This window comes from Squalius cephalus, assembly GCF_949319135.1.
Source record: "Squalius cephalus genome assembly, chromosome: 15".
In the NCBI taxonomy this organism is placed as follows: Eukaryota; Metazoa; Chordata; class Actinopteri; order Cypriniformes; family Leuciscidae; genus Squalius; species Squalius cephalus.
In genome coordinates, this window is record NC_137136.1 from 4,717,940 (window position 1) to 4,743,497 (window position 25,558).

At 36.8% G+C, this 25,558-nt stretch overlaps 1 protein-coding gene across 4 annotated transcripts in view; it reads right to left on the bottom strand.

The window, feature by feature from the left end:
- Positions 1 to 2,658: 2,658 nt before the first annotated feature.
- The window catches only part of cdk14 (cyclin dependent kinase 14), a 145,654-nt gene continuing 122,754 nt past the window's right edge, over positions 2,659 to 25,558 (bottom strand). For 3 of the 4 annotated variants that reach the window (XM_079895130.1, XM_079895133.1, XM_079895131.1), the window contains one exon: positions 2,660 to 3,971. The gene's annotated coding sequence lies outside the window, so the exon portion shown is untranslated. Of the gene's footprint in view, positions 3,972 to 25,558 lie in introns of all 4 variants that reach the window. The other variant, XM_079895132.1, reaches the window with a different exon arrangement.

A 25,558-nucleotide genomic window follows, 5' to 3' on the forward strand; every position in this document is an offset into this window, starting at 1 on the left:
AACACAGATTCAGTGTTCAGCACAGCGGGATGCAATGTCGAACCTCGACGCCTTTTCCCCAACCAGTATATATACGGAATATGAATTAGTCAAGACCGCTGAAGCGTCACTGTCACACTGGCGTCTCGACCCCTCGTCATATACTATATACAGCCTAGTATATAACAAAGATTACAAAAAGATTAAATATTCACAGATGAATTAAAGATTCAGTGAATAGCATGGTATTGACAGCACATTCCATAGCATGTCCAATAAAGCAAACCGGGAATCTAAAGCTGTTCCCTTTTCATGGTAGATTTACACATTTATATATATATATATATATCGATTTAATAACCAACTTTGAAGCAAGCGCCAATGATTATGCAAACATGATGTCTTCTTTTTTTTTTGTTTTTTTTTGTGTGATTTGTGTGTTCGTCACAGTGCTAAATGTGCAATAATATTATTATTACTTCTATTTTCTCCATTCCAAGTCTCATATGATTTTCTTGCCCAGCACATCTCTACACACCTAAAAAAACAGCATGTGGTTTTGCATGCAAGGCTGTGTCTGCCGCAAAGGCAGGAGGAGCTCTTACATGTTTAAAGCACGCACGTTGCATGAAAAATTATTATTCGGCTGCTAATACTGGCTGGAATCCAGTGATGTCGCAACAGGTGTGGAGACATTAATGTGGCCCCGTTACGCTGGCTTCTGACAGAACTACAGCTCTCTTCTGAAAAGTCACTCTGACGATGTTCGAAGTATAAACCGGTTAGTTGAACAAGACCACGTTCACACTGCAGATTAATAAGGGTGTCACTCCACTTCTGAGTGTTTCACATAGAGCATTGGATTCACTCGGTCGTATTTTAGTGCATAATACCACAAATACATTAAAATATGTTCAGTTCCTAACATTTCTTTAGTCAGCTGAAAACAAACAGGTTAGACTCCATGTTTCTTGTTTACAGCCATGACACGCCAAAATGATTATCAATATATCAACCATTTCAAATTCCGTGTGTGTGACTCGATAACGACTGATGATTAGGCTGTGCGGTGTGTACGTGGCCTAAACAAATTTACAGGTGCAAAATGTGACCTTATTAGCTGGAATGTTGCACAAATATGTTGAAAAGTGCATTCGCAGTAGGCGACGACCTTTTAAATTCCATAAACATCATTGCTCTTTAACTAGTCCTCTGACCGTTAGTCACACTATTATGACTAAAGCTGACTACAAATATTAATAATATAATAAAAAGGGATCATGTCTGGATTTGTACTGTATAATAACTGATAATGTGTCCCTGGACATGCACGTCTGCACACATTCCATTCGCTTTTGACCTATTAAACGATCTGTTTCTAAACAAGGTGATTTGTCCGATGGCATTACTGTACAAATCTGAACTCATTTGACTTCTTTATTCGAACCATTGTTAACAGTGCAGGGCCAAACATTGCTCTTGTTAAATTAGCTCTTGCACTTATCACATAAGTCACATTGATGTTTTACAATATACTGACAGAAAGAGAAAATACTGTACTCAAATGTAGATGATCTCATTATGTTGCTCACTTGATCATCTGGCTTTGAAGAAACCAAAACGTACGGACATTGACAGGAAGAGCAGTATCAGTATTGTACGCTGGCGTTCTGAGAACTGCGATCAGATACGCAGGCTGAGAGAGTAGTGCACTTCGGGAAGGGCTCTTCAGACTGTCATCTGTCGTCTTGAAAAGCTACTTGAGAAATGCATTAGCTTCATCAATAATCTGAAACTTTAAGTGGCCGTTCGCATTCTTGCATCTAAAAACAGCTGGATATAGTGGAATAGAAATGGTATTCTGGGTCAATGTTGTCAAATACTGATACAACAGGATTTTTTTCTTGAAATTGTGTGACTATTTCTCATTTAGGGTCATGCAAAGTTTCGACACTTTGAGGTGTTGTGTCAAATGTCTATTACGGTTGTGATGTTATCAATTTTAAACAGATTTTAAGGATACATTTACATGTATGCATTTGGCAGACGCTTTTATTCAAAGAAATGTACGTTGCCTTAAAGGTGTAACTTCTTATTAGTTCATGCATGCTAATTTTGCAGGGAATCGAACCCATGATCTTGCCATATAGCGCTATGCTCTACTGTTTGAGCTTAGGGAAAGCATGCACACACCCAAAAAATAAAATAAAAATAAAAATCTAAATTGGTCATTTAACTCTTTTCCTGCCATTGACGGAATTTTCCAGTTTCCTTTTTCCCCATTGTTATACGGTAGGGGGCGCTATTCCGCATCTTCTGAAAGAGTACTGAATCTCCCGATCAAAACACAGCCGAAGAAGAAGCAGAAACAAACGATAGCATAAGCAGATGCATAATATGTAAAGTAACGTGATCATCAACATTAAACAGCATATAAATCAAAACTGCCTAAAGTTACAGAATGAAATATCAACCCAGGAATGAGGTAATGACTGTGAAGCTTTGAGGGAGTTGATGGACTCGATCTACTCCATCTATGATTTAATCATCGTTCTGAATCCCAGCTGGATGTAGACCTGGACAAAAATGCCATTTTCTCAGATTCATACAACAAAATATTCTGGGGGCCATGAAACTTTTGTGAAAATTATCTTTAAATTTTTTTTTTATTTTTTTTTTAAAACACTGGCGGGGAAAGAGTTCAAATGTAAAAAATGTTTATAATATTCATATTTTGTGGATTTTTTTTTTTGTTAAATACAGTTTATCATGGTTACTTTTTTGTAATGTGTGAGAAGTATTAATGCTAAAGATTTACTGTGTTTGATATACTATTTTAGATTTTTTTTCATTTAATTATTATTATAATTTTTTTTCATAGAGTGATTATTGGTGAATTCCCAATAGGGCCAATTTGAACCGAAACATAATGAGAATTTTAACAATACAGGGGTTTAACTTGTATTAAATTGAAAGCTAAAGCAAGATCATGGGTTCGAATCTCATGAACACATTAAATGGATACATTAAATGCAATGCAAGTTGGATGAAAGCATCTACAAAGTGCATAAATGTATTGCAAAAATGCAGCGCTCATGCAATGAGATACAGAGATGTCCATCTAGCACAAAAAATTCAAGAATTCAAGAACAAGTCCTGTGTGAACATCCTTTAACAGTTCAAAGTAACGTTGCAAAAATGGTTCGGGTCATTTGAATGATCAGTTAGCAAGTGCAATTCATTATAAGATTGTCATGGGCCTTCGGAAGGAACGGCGAACACAGATTCATTTCCGAGCAAACGCGGACGACCGTCTTTCTTTCTCATGCACAGTAGCACCAGTGCAAGCGTATTGCCTGTATTTAACACTCATTGAAACGCACACGCAGACGTACACCGAGACTCGAGGACCGCATTTATCCGCCTGGATGATGATTAGTGATGGTGTTAATTGCTTTAGCGCAGTCCCTGCAGTGAGTCAATGTGCACCATCAGGCTGCAACCGCAATATCCTTATTACTGTCGGAATTATTGTCATCGTTATTGGGTGCGCAGCGGGATCGTGCCATAGCCATCAATGTGGAAGATTGCAGGGGAAATGCGAAATGCCAGCTTGGACTTTTTTTCTAATGTGTGATTGTGCGCGGAAGGGCATTTGGTTTGTTCTCTTAGATAGACATGTATATTTAACTGTACAAACATACATACATTCGTACATAGGTAGCTACATACACAGACAGTTCGTATTAATTGCCTTTTGAAGTCTGATGTTAACGAACGTCGTTCGCATGCCGTCGATGTGGGAATGTTACGCCACATTCCTGATGGTAAAACTGGATTTCGACTGGATTCAAGCTGCCTCGTTTGCTCTCAGTCCCACACGGACGGTCAAATCAGCCGGAAATTAAATAATTTAAATAAACATGAAGAGTCATTCCCATCTCATTTTCTTCTTTGTCCTTTTTCCCATCTTGACAGCTGACAGCGTCAACCTGCAACAAAAAAAAAAGAGAGAAAACTTTCAGCGACAGTCCTGATGTGCACTTTTAGTAGGCGGCGAGTCAGAAATCTTTTACATACACCAAACTTTACAGTTTTATCTATATTCTGCAGGTTTCTTCATTCATGAAATGTGTTTATATTCTGGCTGTTGACAGTATATTCTGATTTATTCCGAGTGAAAAAAAGAGAGATCCAAATTCACCTCTGTAAAAACCTTCAACAAAATGAAACATGAATTTTGATCCTGGCTTTATCCAATGTTCAGATTTTTGTTCTATGCAAATGAGTGCATAATTAATTAGATAATGCCTCATTTGCACCTTTAAACATTTCATAAAACTTATATTAGCAATTCTTATTGCAATCAATCAACTGAGAAAAGTATGGTGATATCTATCAGTTACATTTGTTTCCTCTATTAATCTCTGGAGTCTCACCATAGCTAGGGTAAAACTACATTTTTAAAGCAGCTTCACAATGCTGGTTAGGAGGATGATGGGATGCAGACTTAAGTGTGTGTGTGTGTGTGTGTGTGTGAGGAAGGGCAGATCCGGCTCGCTTGTTTCTCTGCTAATCTTCCTTTTTTTCCCCATTGACCATCCTGCTAATAAATAATGCATGCATCTCTGTGAGTCCTCTCTCTCTCTCTCTCTCTCTCTCTCTCTCTCTCTCTCTCTCTCTCTCTCTCTCTCTCTCTCTCTCTCTCTCTCTCTCAGTCTGTTATTCCCTCTCCCTTTTCTACTCTCTTATTTAGAATTTTCTTCCTTTCTGTGAGGCCCTTCCCCCACTTGATTTCAATCCATGTCTTTGGAAAACCATTCCTGGAGGATTTGCAAGTGTGTGTGCGCCAGAAATCAGAGATCATGGAAGGACGCTGCCTTTATCAAGAGCCCAAAGCACATGTGTGTGTGTGTGTGTGTGTGTTTGTGTGAGGAGAAACCGACTGAACTTGTCCAGCTCAGAAACACACTGCTGTCCTCAAACCCACCCAACTACATCCGCTGAGGGTTGGGCGATAAATAGATATTTATTAACACTATAGATAATAACCTTTTGAGACATTTTTTATATTTAGCCTACATCTACACGGTATTTGTAAAAAAAATAGTGTAGTGTAATTTTTTTGAAATTGTTTCAAATAAAGAAATATCATAAAACCAAGATTTTTTTCATCCATGTTTTAATTTTATACAGTATAAAACTAAAGATGTTTAAAAATGTTTTGTTGCAAATTAATGATTGTCATTATATCACCCCCGTGTTATGTCATTTGATTACATTTTAAAAGATTGATTCAACTGTTAAAGTTTTATGAATTCATTTCATTACCCTTTTTGTTGCTTAATTATTGTATATGAAACAATTAAAAGGGATTTCAAGTTATATTTACATTCATTCTTGAAGTCTAACAAATGTGTGCAATGCATTTCCGATATGAAAAAAAAGAAAAAAAGAAAAAGATGAAGTAGTCTTTGACAATCTCTAAATACATATCCAAATGCAAAACCGAATAAAAGTAATTATGTCTGAAAATACTCTTCTAGGCAGTTATACACAGCCCTATGGTTATGCATGTACAGTAGTGGTTACACTATAGTTTTACATATGAATCAATCTGCCTTCTGTGCATTGTATTTTAAATACTTGACTTAAACACTGCATTAATTGACAATAATATGATGTATAATATTACATTTTTTCTAATATTTGTATTATTTTATATAGAAATAATAATGCATAATTTATAGGTGAATATTGTCTAGTACCATAAAAAGTGACTCAGAATACAAAATAATAAAGCATGAATATTACTGAAAGAAAATATAGTACATTAATTTCATAAAAAAAAAGAATAAAAAAAAAAGTTACCGTTACTGTCTTGGGTCTGTTTTGACCGCAGAGAGTTAAAGCACAGATCGGATGAGGTTCATTGCTAATATGACTGTAATTATGGCATCAAACTGCTGCTCCGCCTTCATTTAGAAGGATGTAATAACTAGAGATAAAACATTTTCACACCTCTGAGTATCATATATAAAGATAGCAACATTCTTTTAATCACAACATTCTTTTACTTGTACGTTCATGTAAAATGTCAAAGTACATGTACTTGCTCAGTTCCATCTCGTCTGACAGGACTTGAAAGGGTGTTAGACAGTCAGAAATGGTCATCTATTGAATATTCCCTTTAACTCTCAAACTAATTCATTAAATGTTGAACGAGTGAATCACCCGTTCTGATCAAAAGACCTGCTTCTGTTGTCTATCTGCACTCGGCTCAAAGATGTCATGCTCATTTTTTAGTGTCCAGACTTATTCATTTATGAAAAAATACATTAAAAATGCAATTCATACAGACAAAGAGTTGAATAAACCTCTTCTGTGGTCAACTAATTTAAAATTATTTTCAATATTTCAAATAGTAATTTCAATTTTCGCAGAGTATTAAGTAACAAATGTCAGAGGGGTACAACTACCCTAAGATTAAATAATAATAATAATAATAATAATAATAAAGCAAACAAAAAGCTGGAATTCTAAAAAAAACAAAAACAATTATAAATTCAGAACAATTTAAGAATATTTCAAATACTCTATTATTATTGTTTCTTAAAAAAATAGTGAAATACTTATGCTTCAAAATATTAATTATATTATTAATGTTATTTAAGTATTAATGATATGCTATTTTCATTTAAATTTGAGTCATGTTATGTGCTTTTGCCATTTATATTAGTTTGCTTAATACTTTTAGCTTAATTTTTTTATTTATTTTAATATTTATGTTTTGTTTTATTTCAGCTGTATTTGAATGAGAGAAAACAGTTTTTACAGCATTAGTTTTAGTAAACAACACTGACATGCAGGAAATCACTTTTTTGACCAGGAAGTCTTCAGGAAACCTGCTTGAAAACAATCATTGTGCCATGTGGTGGCGCTAGTGAGGCAGAAATCACACACTTCAACTTTAATATGTTAATGCTGATCATGTTGCTTTTTAGATTGCAATTTGTCAAAATTCTTTAGACTATCAGTCACAAAAACCCATCAAATGACATCCACGCAAGAAGAGAAAGTTAAAATCTCAGCAGTGTGCGTGTCAGGTTCCTCTGAGCAGGAGAATGTCAGATGTGTTTAAGAGAGTCTCCGGCTGATTTAGCAAGCACAATGCAAAGAAGGGCTCCCACAATCCTCTGAGAGCCGGCCAAGCAGACGGGCCCCCTCTGGGCTTCAGGCTGGTGGATGGTGACCTCTGACCTCAGCGCCCGACAGAGGCCTCGTCACATCCAAGAGCGTGTAATGAAGTGCGTCAGACCGCCATTAAACGCCACACAGCCGAGCTGACATTTTAATACGCCTCTTTATGCGTCCGCGAGTGTTTGTACGTCTTAGAAAAGATTTCCAATCGCTTTAATGAACACACTTATTTTCCATTTTCTTAAAAGTGCAAATTTAATTAAAAATGTGTTCCCTGAAGGATTTAAAGTGCACTGAAAAGTTTCCAGTCATTAAAGGAGCAGGAATGGCGTGTTACGGCCAGGACTGTTCTGTTGCCATCGCGACTAAAGCACGACAGCGCTTTCCAATTTCATTGAAATGACCTTGATAACTTCAACTCCAAACAGAACGTGTGCTATGAAAGGCAATAAACTATGTTTTCTATGACCATGAAGTGCACTAGTGACAGCTTTATAGTGACGTCAGTGGATTAACCCTGTCAACTAAACAGTTTGTTAAAACTCAACTTCTGCTACTCTAGAGACAAACAGAGCTACAAAAATGATAAATAACAGCTTCAACAAACACTCCCCGTCTGTCATTGGTCAGACAAACAGATAGCCCCGCCCCCAAACTCATGTGACTGGTTGAAACAGAAGTTTCTCCTCATTTCTCCTAAATTACTCATTTACTCATCCTCATGATGATCAAGATATTTTTTATTTTCTGTTGAACACAAAACGAAACAAAAATAAAAGTGAACGGAGACAAACAGTGTCAAAAACCTGTGTGTCTACAACAGTTGAGTTCATCACAGCAGATGCAGGACTCTAGTCATACTGAAATATGACTCTGAAGCAGTGTTGTTACTGTAAACAACAACAACAACAAAAAAAAATCGGTAATATAAATAAAGCTGAAAATAAATGTAAAATGTTTAATTTTGTTATGTGCTAATTTTATTAGTTTATATATACAGTAATAAATATGATTATTATTAGTTTAGTTATAATAATAATTATATATATATATTAGGGCTGTCAAACGATTAATCGCGATTAATCGCATCCAAAATAAAAGTTTGTGTTTACATAATATATGTGTGTGTACGGTGTATAATTATTTTCTATATATAAATCCACACACATGCATGTATATATTTAAGAAATATTTGCATGTATATACTGTGTATATATATTTATATTATATATAAATATTTTATATATAAATAACACATTTTTCTTAAATATATATGCATGTGTGTGTATTTATATATAGAAAATAATTATACTCCATACACACACATATATAATGTAAACACAAACTTTTATTTTGGATGTGATTAATCGCGATTAATCGTTTGACAGCCCTAATATATATATATATATATATATATAAGTTGTATTAGTATAATTTACATACGTTTTTTATTTTATGTGCTATTTTTATTAGTTTATATATATATATATATACAGTAATAAATATGATTATTATTATTATAAATATGATTATTATTAGTTCAGTTATGATTATAATTATTAGTTTATATATATATACACACATACAACAAAAGCAAATAAATAAATAAAAAAGGGGGAAAAAATTATAAAAGCTAATTTAAAATATGAACAAATAGTATAAATAATACTCCAATAAGACTGTTTTAAAGAAGAATTTGGGTGTCCTGGTGAGATAAATGTCTAGTTTGTTTTAAACCACACAAAGGGAAGGAACGGGAACAAGGAGCGCTGGCTGTCAAACCGGAAGCTGCTGGAGTTGAATGGACAAACAGGTCTGACATGGACAGAAAAAAAACGGCTCTGTAAACCACAGCATTTGAAACCAGTTTGCACTTAACATGGTTATTTTGGAAAAAAATCATTTGTAAAAATGCTTGCATCCCTGTCATCCAATTTCAATAGACCGCAGCTCTCGGCTCTGCATATTCAAACTTTGCATTTGCATTTGCATTGACGGCAAACCTGACAAGATGCATTTTAACATGACATTTATAAATGTTTCAGTCTGTCCCTCACACAAAGCATCGTATGACCTCAGATTACAGTGCATGAGCCGTATGGACAACCGTTGTGATCTTTTTGGAGCTTGACAGTATAAAGCACTGTTCATTTCCACTCTACAAATCTTTTGTGTTCCTCTAAAAACACACATGAAGGTGAGTAAATGACAGGATTTTCATGTCCTTTCGAGAGGGTTGTGTGTGTTTGTGATGGTTTTGTCTTGCGTAAGCGAAGCTTCAGAGCTCCACTCAAGACTGCACATTCCAGAGAGCGATTGCCCGCTGACCCGCACACAGATGCACTATGGGAAAGTTGTTTTAGCTCTGTGCTCACCATCTCTGAAAGAAGATCTCACCAAACGTGAGAACAGGTCCATATTTCACTCCAACATCACATCAAAGAAATATCACATTTTGCATAAAGAAAATCCTATTTCATCACATTATTTTCATGACAATTAAGCAAATTTCCATAAATCAATTTAGCTATGAGGGCTTAAATTAACACTCGACAAGCAACAAATGCGCGTAAAAATCAACGTTGACGAAAATATGAATCGCCAGTTGGGCGGTAACATTTTTATGAACTCTAACAATGCATGAACGTGAACAAACGTGAGCGACGCTCGGGAAAGTTGACGGGCCTGCGCTTCATAATCACGAAAGTATAAGCCTGGACAATTTAAATATTCAAGCGAAAGAAGATGCGAAAGCTCTCTAAACTGAGCACTTCTTGTGCTTGAGCGGACAAATTCACACAAAATTATGTAAAAAAAAATATCGAGTATCCTTGAAAACATAGTTGGTTATGTCTTAAGTGTATGTTAACAGTTGAGAAAGTAAATGCATCTGTATCAGTATCAGTATATTAGATCAGTGCATTCACTCTTAAAGTGACAGCAGCCTATTATTCCATGTTAATCAAACAACAAAAGACAAAGAAAAAAATCTCTCACTGCTCTAGACTGAATAACTTTTGTACTTTAATAAGGAGTAATTAATAAGGAAGTTTAATTTATACAGTGAAGACTATGCAGTGTTATTTTACATTTGCTTACTTCATTACATTTCTGTACCTGAAAACTACCTGAAAAACACAGTTTATTTCATTTGTATCTATGTTATATTGTATTTACTTGTGCTTTTGCTTGGAATTTGATTATTTGTTCTTTTTTTTACTGACCGCTTACTTGTCTTTAATAATGTTTTAGCTGTGGTATCGAAATTGGAATAGAAAATTGTGAATTTTCACTGGTATCTAAAGTTTTGGTGTCATTATTGCCTGTTTTTGCAAAGACTATATTTATGTCTGAAACACAAGCTCGTCTTTAGTATAACAGTAACCACAAAACACCAACATCACAGAAACTCCAGTATAAAAGAACATCGATCACCAAGTCTTTCCCTTTACTCAAAAACACATAAAACAAAACTTAACGTCAACATTTACTCTCACAATCCAGTCCCACTGAGACCTGGACAACAATGAACTCAAAAATGATTCATTTTGCTTACTTCGATATTGGCATCAAAATCAAAATCATTGTGAATATTGTCACGTTTAGGACAGCGTTTGTTCCAACAGCAGCTTAAAGACACGCCAAAACGACTCACTGTGAGACTGTAAAAGTGGCCAAAACACTAATGCTGCCTATAGATTATCCTTCCCTGTTCAAAGACTGGGAAATTCCCACTTTATGACGTACAAGACGGAGAGTCTGGTGGATATAAAGATGGCCATCCATCAGTGGCAGTAAAAGCTCATTGATTACTGAGTGGTGTAAATCACAGGAGACGTTTACTTGACTTTCAGGCTCTCCATTAGAGCTTCTGCTCCATAAATCAGACTGTTTCTGCTCACGGCCTCAGGCGCTCAACCCTCTCAACACACCTGAACTCTCTCACGGCCGTACACGTGAATCACATGACAAAATACAACAGCTACTGCTGGAAAACCTCCAGGACATTTTTACACCAGTGGGGTTGAGCAACAGCTAATGCCCAAACAGCTGTCAACCACAATGCCCACGGTGATTTTAGTCTGTTTCTATGTGGTTGCTAGGGAGCTTTTTCCAAGTTGTTGCTATGTGGTTGCTTGGATGTTGCTATACAATGGCTAGGGTGTTTTGAATGGTTTCCAGGATGTTGCTATGTGGTTGCTAGGGAGCTTGGGTGGTTTCCAGGATGTTGCTATGTGGTTGCTTGAGTGTTGCTATGCGATGGCTAAGGTGTTTTGGGTGGTTTTCAGGATGCTATGTGGTTGCTATGCGATTGCTAGGTTTTGGGTGGTTCTCAGGATGTTGCTATACGTTTGCTAGGGTGTTTGGGCAGTTTCCAGGATGTTGCTATGTGGTTGCTAGGGAGCTTGAGAGGTTTCCAGGATGTTGCTATGTGGTTGCTTGGGTGTTGCTATGCGATTACTAGGGTTTGGGATGGTTCTCAGGATGTTGCTATACGTTTGCTAGGGTGTTTGGGTGGTTTCCAGGTTGTTGCTATGTGGTTGCTAGGGAGCTTGAGAGGTTTCCAGGATGTTGCTATGTGGTTGCTTGGGTGTTGCTATGCGATTACTAGGGTTTGGGATGGTTCTCAGGATGTTGCTATACGTTTGCTAGGGTGTTTGGGTGGTTTCCAGGATGTTGCTATGTGGTTGCTAGGGAGCTTGGGAGGTTTCCAGGAAACTGCAATGCTGTTGTTAGGGAGATTGCATGATTTAAATGCATGATTTCTAAGGGATTTTATCCTCATGTTTTATGGTCCACCTGGTAAAAAATGGTCTGTCTGATCGCTTAGTAAATCAACAGCACATCTAAACCTATTGTTTAACTAGTTCACTAGAAGCAAACAGGGCTCTATTTGCTACTTTAAGTGATAGTTTAAACATCAACTCAACTCAGTCAGCGAGGACATGCGTATAAATAGAAACGTGGATCAATGAACTGCTCATCTGTTCTCATTTGAGGTCAGAAGTCTCTGATTAGAGAGTCACAGAGAAACATTCAGTGTGTACAGTGTGTGTCTGTGAAACAGCTGAGAATGTCTACAACTGTCTATTTGGACAAGTAAAAGGCAGATCACACAGGATAGGTTCTTGAATATCTTTTTCTGCTTGGTTACTGCTTGCAAGAATTTGTACAATCTACAGTACATACTGTACAGTTGCAACACGAACTGAGAATCTGTCTTAAATAAATAATTTCCCCAAGACAAATCCATGTGACAAAGCCTGTCACACTCCAAAAACGATTAAATGCACCATAATAGTATCATAACATACACTAATGCTTTATATGGTGTTCAACAGTTCCCACGCCCTTTTTCAGCAGCGTTGGTTTTTCCATTCATTTCTCCAAAAGGGATTTAAAAAAAGTCTTCGATAAAGAGCTATAAGCCATGAACCAAGCCGAGAGGTGAATCACAACACTACAGACTTTGATGGAGAAATATAAAACTACTCATTTACAAATGCTGATTATATGTTAAAAAACCCACAAAAAACAATTAAGTTTATTGCAAAATATGCATGTGGCAAGCAGGGCGGGGCCGAGAGCCGTGAGAACAGTGCGAGGCATGACGTGAACAGTCTCAGGCTCGGCAGGACTGACGTGAAGCTCAGGCTGAGAGGATACTGTAGGTTTGCGTGTCTCCTCATCCGCAAAGCCCACAATAAATAACGAGCCACTCAACAAAAGGGCAAAGTCAATATAGTGGACCAGAGTACAGTGAGGGGTATTGTCAGGCATGAGGCATTAAATATATTCATCAAGTCCATGGCGAAACATGTCTTTCAAGACCTCATCACCGAAATCCACCCCATGGCAAAGCCCACAAAACTCCTCCACGTAATCTTCAACTGGACGGTTACCTTGGCAGAGGCGGAAGAGACGAATTGCTGGGTCCATGTTTGGTCTAGTATTCTGTAACGAATACCACTGGAGGCAAATTGTAGAGAACCCAAAAGCAACTTTATCTCCAAAACATGATTAAACATAAAACGGAGGAGTTTGAGAGAGGACCAGGACTGGACTATTTCCGCTGTGTTTTGTTTATTTGTGTGCGGCAGTCGTCCGTGAGGGGCTGGCCCTTTACTTCACTTTCGTTTCGTTGTTTATTTATAATTAAAATATGTTTGAACATTCGCCTGTTCCCGCCTCCTCCTTTCCTTATCAACTAACCTTGCAACAATGCATATATATATATATATACATACAAATATTGAAGTATTTTAAGAGCTTGGAGAGATTGTCTCAATCACATCATGCGTAGTGCTTCATGGCAGTGGGTGGGGCTTTTGTCACGTGTTGCTTTTTTGACTCACTGATTGGTGTAAATTTCTGTACAGCATCATGGGTAATGGTAGTTTTTCACTAAGAATTGCGCTGTTTATTATGATTATTTAAAAAAATAAGCGGAAATAATGCGGCTTTTAAAAGAAGCAAATAGATTAACAACCTCATAGCTTTACAGTAGATTTGAGATACACTTTGAGATTAATTGTGTGCTCCATATACAGGAAAACGACATGAGGGTGAGTAAACAACAGGCAAGCATTAAATGCTTCTCTGGCAACTCTCGAAAGCCCTCGCGTGTATGTGATCTGTTTGCTATGTTGACTTGGGACAATTTGATCAATCACACAGCCTGTAGACGAGTTCACTACATTCCCTCTAGTCCGGGTTTATCCGTCAGAAACGCCCCTCCACCGCACGGAAAACAAACACGCAGCCATTCTGGTCAGACGCCCTTCCAGCTCCTGTCAGAAAAGACCCAGATGAAGGAGATCAATGACGGTTCAGGACTCTGGAGCTCCAGCGTAACGTGCCCAGCCTCGAGCCATCTCACCTGGATTCCACATCAAACAGCTGCCTGTCACTCAAACACACTCCCTCAGTCCATCAAACACAACAATCCTTCCGGTGCACTGCAACACCGAGCGACCTGCTGCATGAGATTTACAGTCAGGAGATCAACATCCACTGCTTTAACACTGAGACAGAAGTTGGTGCAGTTGCTAATAACTTCTAATTGTAAATCAGTCAGATCTTTATAACAGTATAGCAGATTACCAACATAAAATGCATAGAAATATCAGTCGTCACTGATTGTATATGTCCCAATAATGTGTCTTAGTAAGATGATATTTAAATTCTTAGTTTATGATCAAACCTCTGTATAGTTGTAAAAGATATTATACAATGCAATGATGATTGAGAGATGAAGAAATAAACCTTCCTCAGATTCCTGATGGATCATATTTGATATCAATATCTTTTTGCATAATCTTTCATAATCTATATAAAAAAAAAAAACATTTGTAAACCTAGGTTTCAAGGTAGAGTTTATAAATAATAATATCGGCATAAATAATTTTTAGTGTAAATGCATTAAAATAACTTCCACTTATTATTGAAGAACAACAATTTTCTTTTTGATTATAGCAACAGAAAAACAGAATTAAACTCGGCCCAGGTTTCTTATTCTTAAAGTCTGTAAAACTTAACAGTTGAGAGAGATTAACACAGTTAAGGTTAGTACATAACAGATCAAATTTAGAGATCAGGTTTAAAGATGCTATTTAACCACATAAAGCTACTGTATCCTTTGATATACACGTCTCTAAATGATCAACATGATCAAAACTTTGCTGAAAATCCTGTTGCATAGAATCTACTACATGCCTTCTGTTGTCTGATTGATAGTTTATACTTTTTTAGCAAGTAAAATGACTTTTAGTATCATTTTAAAAACACCTACCTTCAGCTTGATGTCTATCTTTGATGTGAAATCTTTACTGAAGTAAATGTAAGAATAACTTTGATATTGTTAGTAATATTTAAAGATGAACACTAACTGATTTGTTTTTTTTTTTTTGTTTTTTTAAATCCTCTCATTGATTTACAGGCTATCCAAATTTTATTTATCTTACTTTTTGGCCATATTAATATCAGCATCTGAACCAAACTGCATGCGTTCGCTCAGTTTGGGCCTCTGAATAAAGTTGAGGTGTTGTTGCTTTCATATTCTCACTGCATCATACTTTATGAGCAATAAAAGCCTGATGTATCAAATATGATACAAAACATTTGCTTAGATTTTTTTATATCTTGTCTAACGGTTCAATAAACTGTTCTATTTCCAATCATTTAGATTTTTCCCCTGACTATTATTTCATATGTCAGCCTTTACAGGGTTAAAACTATAGCAGAAACGCACACGTGTAAAAGCCCGAGTGCATGTCTTGCTTCTTGGAAAGACTAGAAACAGAGAGAGCGGTCAAACTCTCGTCTACCCAACCTGGATGTTATTATTATGACCGACTTATTTCAGTCCGAGTCACAGTGTGGCGGTGTGAGTCGCAACCAACGACTTCCTCTGGGTTTCCTGCAATGCATGCTGGTTCTCCAGCCTTGGGAGTCTTTCTCTCAAGCATATGATTACGGCTTGGATTAAAACACGACTGCATGTTTGTGGTGGGCGACTGGGCATTGCGGTGTCACTTCATTAGTGGAAACGACAGGCCGTCTGCTGGGCCGCTGTGAGCGAGGGAAACAGGGACGCCTGACCACAAAACACAAAAAAGCAAAGCCAGAAAGAGAGCTGGAACATGGCTGTTGAGTATCGTTTCACCATTTGATGCAACTTAACCAAACAGAATGGAAAGAATGCCTGAAAAAGACACAATTAGAACGACAAACCAAAGTAGGAATGCAGGATCTGCTGCATGAACGTCAACTGAAGAGCCATTATTGTAGGATTATTATAGGAAACGAAGAAAAGCATACAGTTCTATTTCAGAAACGCTGTCGCCCTGTCATCGCTCCTGTAAAGACATCAGGCAGAAACTCACATGACACAACTGGACTAAACAGAGACGTTGCCAGATTAAACTGGTACAGTACAGTTGATCTACTGACGCTACGAGCAATCTGACTCGGGTCAGAACTGAACCAGGGTTTAGGGAAAAAATAGTGACAAAAATAATCCCAGGTTTCAAAATATGGGACCAGAAAATGCCTTCATAGTCAGCTATTACAGCTATTATTGTACTTGATTTAGATTTTATATTGATTTGATTTTATAGTTTAACATGAATATATATATATACATACACACACATTCATATGTATATATGAAGAGTTCATATGCAAAAGTGCCATCCGAAATTTTCTTCTAGAATTTTTATCAAGCTTGTATATTTAAGTTATGTAATTTCACTTAAATGACAATTAATAGGTCATTTGCATTGCCATTTAAGTGAAATTATTGAACTTAAATATACGAGCTTGATAAAAATGATCATTCTAGAAGAAAATTTCAGATGGCACTTAGAGGCTTTTGCATCTGAACTATATATATATATACACACATATAACATTTTATACATTAAATATATGTGTGTATGTATATGCACACACAATACAATACTTTTTTTTTTAAGAATTAAAAAATATAAACATACAAAAAAAAATGCCTTAAAACATTCTCTTGAAAACCAATTCAAGAAGGTAAATAATGCATGTTAGTAAAAAGAAAATGTTTGGCACGAGATTCACTCATATTTTTTATGCAGATTTTTGTCTTTAAACCGAGGCTATGTTACTGTATGTGTGACAGACAGATCACAGTACAGCACATTTCAACCGAAGGGTGAATTAATACATGGAAATTATGAGGAGAAACTGCAGCACTCCTTTGCATAATCAGCCTTTAATTGAGCCCAGAGCCATATGTGTATGCTGAGCATTCTGGGCTCTGACTAATGGGGCATGAGCTGGTTAAATGAAGCGTGGCAGAAGAGAGTAATCCAGACCTGATATGGACACACACACACAGACGGTGCGACTGCTGAGCACGCTCAGTTTGCACATACACACACCCCAGATGGTCGCGCAGCAGCTCGATGGATGTGAATCTGGGAGGATCGGCTGCATGTGATGCCTAGATATGATATCAGTGATGCGAAGATATACTGTATCAGACACACAGACAGAATGCATCATGGGATGAGTAGTTCATTAAAATATCTAAGGTATACAGTCTATGTTTTTAATTGCGTCAAATCAACATTTGTAGTGAATTGAGTGAATTAATATGTGAATTTTTCAACAGTCCCTAATGGCTAAAATCTGTGGATCTTGTATCCGCCACAAACATTTTTTGTTGTTGTTGTAATTGCAACTTTTTCAATTCAATTCTGAGTTTGTCTGTTTATGTCATGCGATTCTGAGGGGAAAAGTCAGAACTGTGAGATAGAAAGTCAGATTTGTGAGATACAAAGTCACAACTTTGAAAAGAAAAGTCTGAATTGTGTAAACTTTCAATTGTGAGGAAAAATGTCAGAACTGAGAGATAAAAACAAGTCACAATTACCTTTTTCTTTTTTTATTCTGTGGTGGAAACAAGCTTGCATAAAAATCTCTTTAAAGGTGTTTCAAATATAAGTAAAAAGTATAAGTGAAAAACTTGCTGTTGTTTTATGTGTCAGCGTCTCTTACAGCTGTAGTGATGAAAATGTAGTTCATCTCCGACCCCATGCTGCACCAGCTTATCGTCAAGTGTATTAATTAGCCTATTTTGTGTATACTTAACGATGCACACAGTTTAATGAATTACAGGTCATGAATATAAATGAGGGAGGAGTTGGAAAGGAGGAAATCTGCTTGGGAAATTTGTTGCATATTTGCATATATTTACAATCTCATACACTGTAACATGGCCCGAATAAACCTTCAGCTTTTAATTAAGATCCGGCTTCAGCGTTTAGGGAGTTTGAGTTCTGCAAAGAATATTCATATTTCAGGCACGTTTCTCTGTATCTGTAGTCAATTTTCTGTGAGATGCATATTCAGGATATTTCTGGAAGGGTGTTGCCTCTCTAACGGACGCTGGTGTCTATAGAGCCAAAATAAGGACTTGAACTTGGCATCTCTTGTTCAGAGAGTGTTTTGGTCACCCAAAATGTAATAATGTATGATGAATAATGTTGGGCCACCACTTGAGATGGATGAATAGAATAGAATAGAATAGAATAGAATAGAATAGAATAGAATAGAATAGAATAGAATAGAATAGAATAGAATAGAATAGAATAGAATAGAATAGAATAGAATAGAATAGAATAGAATAGAATAGAATAGAATAGAATATAATTAGATAGATAGATAGATAGATAGATAGATAGATAGATAGATAGATAGATAGATAGATAGATAGATAGATAGATAGATAGAACGACAGACGGGATGGGTGGATGGATGGATGGATGGATGGATGGATAGAACAAACTACAGACAGACAGACAGACAGACAGACAGACAGATAGATAGACAGATAGATAGATAGATAGATAGATAGATAGATAGATAGATAGATAGATAGATAGATAGATAGATAGATAGATAGATAGACGGGGATGGATGGATGGATGGATGATAGATAGATAGATAGATAGACAGACGGGGATGGATGGATGGATGGATGATAGATAGATAGATAGATAGATAGATAGATAGATAGATAGATAGACAGAACGACAGAAGGAATGACAGACATAACGATGGATGGATGAAAAGATGGAACAAACTACAGACAGACAGATAGATCGATCGATAGAATGATAGAACGAATGATAGATAGAGCGACAGACAGACAGATAGTTAGATGGTTAGTGATAGATAGAAGGAACAATAGAAGAATGGAATCCCTCTGAGGGAGAAGCGTCTCGTGTGTCGGCTTCCTCAAGCTAAACAAATCTTCAAGACATCATGCCAGGGCCTCCGATTCAACATAAAAAGAGCTAATTATGAGCCGGCGTGATAAAGTGGGCCATGAATATCAAATATGAAATAGCTAAAAGCAGAAGTGGATAACATCAGGAGGCTGGGCGAGAAGAAGAACCTGAGGCCGGAGGAGAGAATTAGGCCATGAGAACCACGCATCAGCTGTGTGTTTGTGCAGGAGCTCCTGGGATTCGCGGAGGAAAACCTCATGAGGAACAAGTGAAGCTCGGCCGTGGTTTTCCGTGGTTTTTCAAGTACTGTATGAAGGCGCTTGAAAAAGCATCCAGTTGCGTTCTAGATGCTGGGACGAGTCTGTGGCAAAACTCAAGTGTTTCCCACACACCATTCAGATCAGAAAGAAGATCGAAAGCACTTGCTAAAGGCACGAAACATCTTTTAGCGTTAGGTAAGTGCCTATTACCAACATATAATGAATTTATTTAATACATCCAACCGAACCTAACTGTTTTATATATACAAAGGTTATATATGTGTGTTTGCTAGTTCTGCTAGTTTTACTGAGATATCTTATCCCGTGCGAACTGGCCATTATTATCACAGACGTCCTGTAGTAAAATTACATTACCCCACCTCTCCATGTTAAACTAGTCCCGTCCGAATAAAGCCTGAGAAAGGCCACCTATTATTAGTTATTTCATTAGCTTTACATATTTTAGTTTACATTTGATATACATACAATTTTTTAATATATTACATTATCTATCTCTATATGTGTATGTATATATATATATATATATATATATATATATATATATATATATATATTCACAAATGTTGTGTTTTCATGTTTTATGGAGACTTTCCATAGACTTAATGATTTCTATCCCGTTACACTAAAGCCCTATTCGCACAGAATTAGTATTATCTGGGGACCTCGTGTGATTTAGAAAAAACATCTGAATTTCGTGTGGCACATTCGCACGGGATAAGCCAAACCTGTGATTTTATCTCCCGGATATGATGTCAACAGGCTCTTGCTTGCAAATGTCTTGTCGTTATTATAGGTCTAGCTGTATGATATATCATAAACAGAAGAATGTTCCTTACCGCATGCTGCTATATATGTCATTCATCTCCATATAATCATGGTTTTCAGCTTTCTCTTGTACAGCTGTATGATGTATATCGACACGACCCAGCACCCAAAACACTATCAAAACACTCAAACGCAGCCTCCATTCTTCACGAAAGATGAATAAAAAAGCGCACAGGAAACAAAAACCTTGAAAAAATTATAGAGATGCCGATTCGCACGGGACTAATATTAGCACAGGACCGCGGTGTTCGCCGAAATATGGTAGGTCATTTACGATTCGCACAGGATTAAGATCACAGACAACCTCCGCAGTTATTACAAATGACTAGAGGTCACCAGGTAATACTTATCCTGTGCGAATAGGGCTAAACCCTACCCATCACAGAAAACTTTCTGCATTTTTTACATTTCCAAAAAACATCACATGGTATGATTTATAAGTAGTTTTATTCATGGGGACCAAAAAATTTCCCCACACAGACAAGGATTTTGGATATTGCCATCTTTGTAGGGACATTTTGTCCCCAATAACACACACACTCACGGATGCACGCACGCACACATACACACACACACAGGCATGAAATCATTGCACCACAGTATCAGTACTGTATGAGTACATTGATGTGTTTCACATGATCAGTCCAGTATAAATCACGCATGTTCTTTGATTTCACACGTCTGCAGCTTCATCCACATGAATCGCACGTCCTCAGGATTCACTCTTTCTGTCCACAACAGAGCAGGTCAATATTTCATCTTTCCCACCATCAAGCAGCAAAGACCCGACATCACATCAGAATCTCAGAGCAGCCGATCAATTATTCACATACGCCGAAACAAATTGAGTGGAGGTCAGGGAGAGAGAAGACCAATGCTTACACTACCTAAAACTTTGGAATAAAGATTTTCTTATGTTTTTGAAAGAAGTCTCTTTTGCTCGCCAAGGCTGCATTTATTTTTATCAAAAATAAAGTAAATATTGTGAAATATTATTACAATTTAAAATAACTGTTTTTTGTTGTAGTATATTTTAAAATGTGATTTATTTCTGTGATCAAAGCTGAATTTTCAGCATCATTACTCCAGACTTCAGTGTCACATGATCCTTCAGAAATCATTCTAATATGTTGATTTTATGATCAAGAAACATTTCTAATTATTAATAATGTTGAAAACAGTTTTTGCTGCTTAATATTTTTGTGGAAACTGTGATACACTGCCATTCAAAAGTTTGGGGTCAGTAAGATTTTTTTTTTTCTTCTAAAAAAGGAAATTAATATTTTTATTCAGCAAGCACTTTTAAAAGAGTTTAGACAAAAGATTCCTATTTTAAATAAATGCTGTTCTTATGAACTTTCTATTAATCAGAGAATCCTAAAAACATTTATCACGGTTTCCACAAAAATGTTAAGCAGCACTACTGGTTTCAGCATTGATAATAATAGAAAATCTTACTTGAGAAGCAAATCAGCATATTAGATTGATTTCTGAAAGACTATGTCTGAAAGTTCTGAAAGTATGTGAGATTTATTTTTACATATTTATATTTTCTAATTTAAATTAAAAAACGGGGGAAAAATTAGTAAAAATGTAAAGAAATTCATATAACTGTACATATATATATATATATATACATATATATGTATGCTCACACATCAGAACCTTTTATTCACATTATATGCAGAAACAAACTGAACAGAGGTCAACAAGAGAGAAGACCAACGTTTACACGTTTCAGAAGACCGTCAGTGTACCGTGGGGAATCCCAGAAAGTGCAAATATTCCATTTGTAATTGGGGAGATTCCTGCATTTCGGTGTGGCGAGTAATTACGTCCCTCCGGTGCTCAAATTATGCAAACGCTGCGCGGGGGGGCGGAGCCACGGGGCCTTTGATAAGTCGAGCGTGATGCGAGTGAATGAGGCCGTGACAGGCGAGGAAAAACACACATTCATTCCCGTCACAATGCCAAACAGCACTTTTAATTAAAGCTTATCAAGCAGCATGAATTATGCATTAATTCCTTCAGAATCTCGCGCTCAAATATTCCCGGCGTTCATCAGGAGAGATAAAACCAAGAAGACCTGATATCTGCTGTCTGTGACAAAACAAACGCGTCAATGCTTTTATCGCCGTCTGTACATGCAGGGAGCAAAGCCTTCGATTAAAACACAATCACTGAGCAGCGTTTGTGCTGCACTGCTGGAGCACCATTACCAACAATAAAAAGACACCAAGTGGAGACCGAACACAGGCCATGGGAGTCCGACTCCCTGCTGGAGAACTTAACGAACCATCCGGACACTAAACAATTCATAAGAGACAGCCACATTTCACCATCAAATCAACAGAAATACAAGAAATTACATTCTGACTAAAGAAAACGCATTATTTCTGTATTGTGACATTCATATTGTGAGGATACATATGACCACACATGAAAACTGGACAGGTTTCATGAGATTCAAGCCTCTCATTTTCAGGCAAAACCGTCCCATCAGGAGATGTGGACAGTCTGACAGTGCTTGTTAATGTCAAAATGATTGAGATGGCCAATCAAATCAAAGAAAGCAGGCCGTTACCGTTCTTTAAAGGAATAGTTCACCCAAACATGATCATTCTGTCATGATTTACACACCCTCATGTCATTCCTAACCTGTTTGTCTTTCTTTCTTTCTTCTGCGAAACACAAAAGAAGATATTTTGAAGAATTTTGGTAACCAAAAGGTTTCAGTTCCCATTAAAGCAACACTAAAGAACTTTTCCTCTTCGGTCCCCCTACAGGTTGTAAGTGGAATTGTCCATTACCGCTGTCGTAAATAATTTAGCCTACTGTCTCACGCACGCTCGCTGTTTATCCAGCACCGGCTTTAGAATGAACGATGTCCACAGACAAGGTAGAGTATGTTGCATGATTTTATTAAAGTACGATGTATTGCAACATCAGAAACGAAGGAAAACAAAATAATGACTATTGTAACGCTTGCCGTAAAGCAAGTCAAATTTGTAGTTTCTTATGTCTCATTCGAACTACAGAAACGCCACACGATCTGACAAACTTGCATAGCAGATATAGGGCTGCAAAGCGAATGCAGAAGTGCCGTTCACCCTGTTACGACTTGATGAACCACTGAAACGATTTTGGAACATTATTTTAAGGTAAAAAAAGTTATTTGGTGTTGCTTTAAGTCAATGGGAACTGAAACTGTTTGGTTACCAAAATTCTTCAAAAAAAATTATTTTGTGTTATGCAGAAGACAGAAACATACAGGTCTGGAACAACATGAGGATGAGTAAATGATGAAATAATTATCTTTTTTTTTTGGTGGACTGTCACTTTTTAAGAAGTAGTAAAACATTTAATATTTAACAACGTAAACAACAAAGTAATATTCAGTAATCCAAACAACTAAACTTTTTTTTGACAAAAAATTCCGCAGTTTTGATTTTAAAAAGTATCATTAGGTGATTCATGTAGTTCATAATTGAATGTTATGAAACAATAAACAATAACAAAGAGGTTTTTACAATATTAGGCATACGATTTTTTTTTTGTGTAAATAGCTGAATTTGATTACAATAAAATCTATTTATTTTACTGTTCTGTTGTTTTTCTGTCATTGTCCTAATTAATTATTTAATTTATTTTTAAAAAAGACCATAAAAGACCCGCTCTCCCAAAAGGTTGTCATTATTCATCAATATACAGTACACGTGACTTTAACAACCAATCAGAATCAAGGACCGGAACTATCCGTTTTATAATAAACTATTTGCATTAAGTTCTTTTATTTTATTTTATTTTAATCCATTTGAACTTTTTACTTGTTTTCTTATGAACCTTTAAATGATTACTATTTGTTTTATAATATTTTTTCTGTAAAACACTATCTGTGTATAAAATGAGCTATAGAAATAAATTTGCCTCGCTCGGATCATTACATTATCTTCCTAATTGCATTATCAATGACAGAACACCACAGACACAGTGTGATCACCATGGGAAAATCTCAGAGTAAAACTGGGAGGTGTGAAAAATATGATACACCGTGTTTTGCCAGATGAGAAGTTTATCAATGTATCATCTTTTTACTCTTTTAATTCATTTTATAACTGTATCATATATCTCTGTTTTAATTTTCCTTGCGCTTATTTTGTGATCATTTTAATTCTTTTCTGTAAAGCACTTTGAATTGCCATAGTGTATGAAACGTGCTATATAAATAAACTTGCCTTGCCTACGAGGGATGCATATGATACCTTAAAATAACGTGCCTTTTGAGGAAACATGATTCATTTTAAGCCCTAGGTTTTGGACCAGAGCAACACTGGTCTCTTCAGCAAACCCATGCAGCAGAATTCATCCAGGTGTATTTTTAGTTGGTGGAGGTAAAAATTCTCTAAACTCCACAACTGAGGTGAGCTGGATTCAGTCTAATGGATTCGCCCGACCCATTGAGCCTCATGAAGTGACACTAACGTGCTTTTACTACACAGTCTGTATTCACACACTCACTCAGGCCGTGTGTGTGTAAGTGGGCCAGACTGTTTGGAAAGGCTAAGAGTCTCACTGTCAGAAATCCTTTTCTCATTCTGCTTTACCTTCCTGTCCTGCGTGATCCTGATAAAGAAACTCCTCAGCGTGAGTGAAGCCAATCCCACCACGCCACTAAAACCCCACCGCGCTGCAGAGAAAGAACCACATGCTTAATACAATATGGCATTCATATGAAACACACAGAACACACAGTCCCAGCGGTGGAGACCTGAAGGCTGCCAGTTCAATCTCTGACAGAAAGAAAACTTTCTGCAAATTAAAAAACAAAACTTTATTTGATTTCTTTTTCATACTGTTTTACAAATGAGGACGACCTCAAAATGGAGATTTATTGTCAGGTTTAGCTCACTTCTGGGTGCAAATTTGTCCCCAAAGTATGGCTAAGTAGGTGTATGCAAACACACGTGTGCAGAAATGTCTGTTTCCATCAGCAGACAATATTTATGCAGATAATCGCCTATTATCTGTCATTCTCTGGATGTCGTGATGTTATCGTCCTGGAGCGCCACTTTTAAAATAGAGACGTGGTGAGTAACGCAGACGTGCTGTTGTGTAGACACGAATAAAACCAGCACAACATCATCAAACTTCCAGTATGTGGTTGTTTTGTTTGGGTTTGGGAAAGTTTGTAGAGAGGCAGGCGTGTGTGTGTGTGTGTGTGTGAGTGAAGCTGTTTGACACGACGATCTGAGAGCGCTGTCTGTAAGCCTGGATAATTACCCTCCACCTGTCTCTCTCTCCACCTATCTCTCTCTCCACCCGTCTCTCTCTCCACCTGGCTGTCTGACAAACACACTGCGGTAACAGTACCACCTGAAACATGTCACATCTGACAACACACACTCACTACCTACCTATCTGTCTATCTACCTAACTATCAGTCAGTCTGACTACCTGTCTGTCTGTCTACCTATCTACCTACCTATCTGTCTATCTACCTAACTA